This window comes from Elephantulus edwardii, unplaced genomic scaffold (assembly GCF_000299155.1).
Source record: "Elephantulus edwardii isolate Elephantulus edwardi_28Jun2011 unplaced genomic scaffold, EleEdw1.0 scaffold00058, whole genome shotgun sequence".
In the NCBI taxonomy this organism is placed as follows: domain Eukaryota; kingdom Metazoa; phylum Chordata; class Mammalia; order Macroscelidea; family Macroscelididae; genus Elephantulus; species Elephantulus edwardii.
In genome coordinates, this window is record NW_006399808.1 from 13,269,623 (window position 1) to 13,274,096 (window position 4,474).

Consider the following 4,474-nt stretch of genomic DNA (forward strand, 5'->3'; position numbering starts at 1 on the left):
AAAAAAAAAAAGAAAGCTGCCCAAGAGCTAGGAACAACACATCAACCTGATGGTGGGCTTTCACAGGCCTGGGAGGAGCGGGGAAGGAAAAAGTAAAATAAAATCAAAGCAGCTGGACACTGATAAACTGAACTCTCTCACCATTCCTTTAGTTTCAAAGTGAGCAGTGCTGGCTGATGCAGTCACTACAGGAGCAACAAAAGGATCAGCCCGGCGGTGTGGGGGAAGTAAAGAAAATCCAACTGGAAGACAGGCTGGACTCCATCATGAAATCATGTGAGTGCAGTTAAGAATCTCAACATTGAGCTCCTGCAGGAAAACAGAGGAGACCCAATAGAGGGTTTCCCAACAGGGCTTTGAACAGTATCTCTCCACATATGAAGAAACCCAATCAAGACTATGGAAGTTCAAGGGAAGAATTTGACTCCTTCTGAATATTAGATTGGTAGGATGTATTCTTCTTGCCCTTGGAGTTAAGGCTTTTGTTTGCAAATATTTGTCCATATTCACTTCATTTGTTTCTTACTCTACAACTTTCATACATGAGACTGTACAAATATTTCCCCAAGAGTGAAAATAAGATGAAAAGAACAGTATGACACCCCCACTCCCACTACCATACTTATCTGGAATTCCTGCTGAAGTGACAAACAGTTCAAAGGATACTTATAGTAAAATGGGTGACGTCTTCCCATATCTGTGTGTCTGCTTTACATTCTTATCTTTTGTCATGAACTGACTGATTATTAGGGCTCTGAAGTACTTGAAGCCTACAGAACTCAGAGGGAGAGACTTAAAACCATTTTATCTGTAGCCCCTCAGAGCTACACTGCATTATCTGTGAAGGAGGCAAACAAATTATACTTTTCTATTACCTTTAAAACAAAATCCTTTAACTTTATAGGGACTGTAAAATAATTTAATTAGGAATGGAATTCAGACTTAAGAGGGTTGAGGCTGTATTAGTACTACTGTGATGAGTAAAGTACTAATGTTACTGATTAATTTTCCTTTTAAATCATAATCCCTAGCTTTTATCTTTTCCAAAGGACCTCAGATTTGTAATTCCTCTTTTGGAGTCTGAGTTTGTTCTTTCTAGGAAAGCAGATAAACATAGGCTCAGCTTGCCCTAAGAACTACTACTTGTATTTGGGTCCTTCTGTCCATAGAAATGCCTTATATTTAGAAAAACAAAACAAACAAAACAGAACAGCATAATGATTCAATTGATATTGTATTTGTGCCTACTCTCTAATTACTTTGGATGTCACATAGATTAGAAGGCAGAAAATACAGTTACTGTACTGTTGTTATGTGCCATTGAGTCACTTGGGACTCATAGCGACCCAATGTGCAATAGCTCTGAACCCTGTCCTGTCCTAAGATAAGCTCACTGTCTCTGATACACATAACCACATTATGCCGGTTATTGCATCAATTCATCTCCTCCCGGGTCTTTCCCTCTTGCACTATCCTTCCATCTTTGCAAGTATGATGTCCTTCTCCTAGGACTGATCCCTCCTTGCCACATGCCAAAATACGTCAGTTGGAGCTTCAAAACTCTTGCCTCCAAGGAGCAACTTGGTTTCACTCTTTCCAGCACAAACTTGTTTGTTCTCTTGGCAGTCCATGGTATGCCCAATACTTTTCTCTAGCACCACAACTCAAAAGTGTCAATTCTTCTTGTCCACTTCTCTAATGTAATTGCAAAGACCTTGGTCTGTATCAGGTGCACGTTAATCTCAAGATGGACATCATTGCTTTCTATCACTCTGAAGAGATCCCTGATAGCAGACTTTTCTAATAAGCCTTTTGATTTCCTAGCTGTTGGTACCAATATTGTTGTGAACATCTGCAAATTAAAAGGCCAGTGGTTTGCATCTATCAGTCTCTGGGAAGGGAAAGATGAGGAAGATTGTTCCCTGTAAGATTTATAACCTTGAAAAATGAATTAAGGGACATACTAAATAGGAATGCATATGACAGGAAGTATACATGGTAAGAATGATAGGAAAACACTGAGAGAAAATAGAAATATAATATTGAAAAAATATAGCTAAATATGATAGAACTGAATATACATGAACTGGTAAGAGAATGAACTGGTTCATCCTAGAGAGGTTAATACAAGGCTACTCCTTTGAGGCAAAGATTCTGAAGTTTCATCTAACATACTTGGGACATGTTGCAAGGAGGGATCGGTCCTTGGAGAGGGACATTATTCTTGAAAGAATGGAGGGACAGCACAGGAGAGGAATGATGAGAAGGAGTGATTCAGTGACTGGGGTAATTGGGATGGGTGTGTCAGAGACAGTAAGATTGTCACAGGGCAGGGTGTAGGGCTGTTGTACATAGGGTCACTATGAGTTGCAGGTGACTTGATGGCACATAATAACAGTGATAGAATTCAGAAACTTGGACAATGAGTAGGGATGATAGGAGGAGAATTGATGCTTTTGAGCTGTGGTGTTGGAGAAGAGTACTGAATATATCACAGATTGCTAGGAAAACATGTTTGTCCTGGAGAGGGTTAAACGAGGCTGCTCCTGTCAGGTAAGGATTCTGAAGCTTTGTCTGACATGTTGCAAGGGGGGACCAGTCCTTGGAGAGGGACATTGTGCTTCAAAGGGTGAGGGACAGCACAAAAGAAGACCCTTGATAGGGTGGATTGACTCAGTGACTGGGGTAATGGAAGTAGGAGTGTCAGAGACACTAAGGTTGGCTCAGGATAGAGCAGTGTTAATAACTGTTGTACATAGGGTCACTATGAGTCGCAGGCAAATAGATGGCACATAATAACAACAAAAACTATGATAGAATTTACAAAGATAATAAAAGGAAACAATAAATTAATGATACTAAATTTTAGTATGCAAGAGGGACTTATTAACACCTAAAAATAATCTTTAAAGGGGAAAAATAGAAATTGACCACCTACTTGGATTTAACAATACTTGATTCCCCCCCCCCACAACTATAGAGCACTATAAGGGCTCTACTGAAATTGAAGCTATGACTACTATCTGATTACTTTGTATACTTCTTGTTTGTAGACTCAAAAGTGTAGATTAGAATTGCTGCACTGGTAGGAATAATCAAACCTGATTAATGGCTATCCCCATGATAAGTTTTCGATCAAACAAATGTGAACCACTTCATTATCTTTGGCTAATTTTGCAAATAAATCTCTCCAAACCTTCTTTTATACTTCATCTTGGTTCTAGAGGCTTCATTGAAAATCTGTTTAACAACAAAGAACCAAACAGTTCTCTATTGACAGATGATAATGACTGTGCAAAAGATGAATTGTTAGAAATAGAACTCAAGCTACTCATATGGAATACAAGAATATTACAACTGATCAATACCCAGGGAGTGCTGGTAGCCTAGTGGCAAAAAGCTGCACTGTAATCTTGAAAGTACACAGTTCAAATTCCATCAGCTGCTTTGTGGGACAAGGAAGGGTAATCTCTTCCCATGTGATTAACTGCTGCTGAAAACCCACTGGATGTTCAACTTTGGGTCGATTCTGACTCTATGGTACACAACAACAACATTAATATCCAAAAGGATGTTGTTGTTATGTGCCATCAAGTCACCTGTGACTCACAGTGACCCTATGTACAAGAGCCCTAAATGTTGCTCTATCCTGTACCAAACTCACCATCTCAAATGCACTCATTCCCACTACCCCAATCACAGAATCAATCCATCTCTTCGTCTTCTGCGTTGTTCTTTGACTCTCCCAAACATGATGTCCTTCTCCAAGGACGAGTCACTCCTTGCAACATGCCCAAAGTATGTCAGATGAAACTTCAGAATCCTTGCCTCAGAGGAACATTCCATCTTCACCCTCTCCAGGACAAACCTGTTTATTCTCCTGGCAGTCTATGGTACATTCAACACTCGTCTCCAGCACCACAGCTCAAAGACATCAATTCTCTTTCTGTCATCACTATTCACTATCCAACTCTCCGATGCATAGCACATAATTGTGAAGACTATATCTTGGATCAGGTACACCTTAGTTTCCAGCCTGAAGTTGTTGCTCTTCAGTACTCTTGAGAGGTCCCTCACAGCTCACATTACCAATGCAATTTGTCTCCCGATTTCGTGGCTGCTATTACCAATAGTGTTGACTATAGAGCAAAACACAATAAAACTGTTAACTATATCAATCTCTTCACCATTCATACTGATGCTGCCAATTGGACCAGTAGTGAAAATATTTGTTTTCTTGATGTTGAACTTCAGTCCATATTGAAGGCTGCAGTCCCTGACCTTCTGCAGTAAACGCTTCAGGTCCTCCTCAGTTTCAGCAAGCAAGGTTGTGTCATCTGCATAATGCTGGTCTTGATGACTCTTCAACCAATCCTGATGCCACATTCCTCCTTGTACAGCCCAGGGTCTCCACTGATCTGTGCTGCATACAGATTGAAAAGGTATGGAGACAAAATACATCCCTGATGGACCC

General features: G+C 40.2%; 1 pseudogene; it reads left to right on the forward strand.

The window, feature by feature from the left end:
- Nucleotides 1-10: 10 nt before the first annotated feature.
- LOC102860902 lies at nucleotides 11-918 on the forward strand (annotated as a pseudogene).
- The last annotated feature ends 3,556 nt before the right edge of the window (nucleotides 919-4,474 follow it).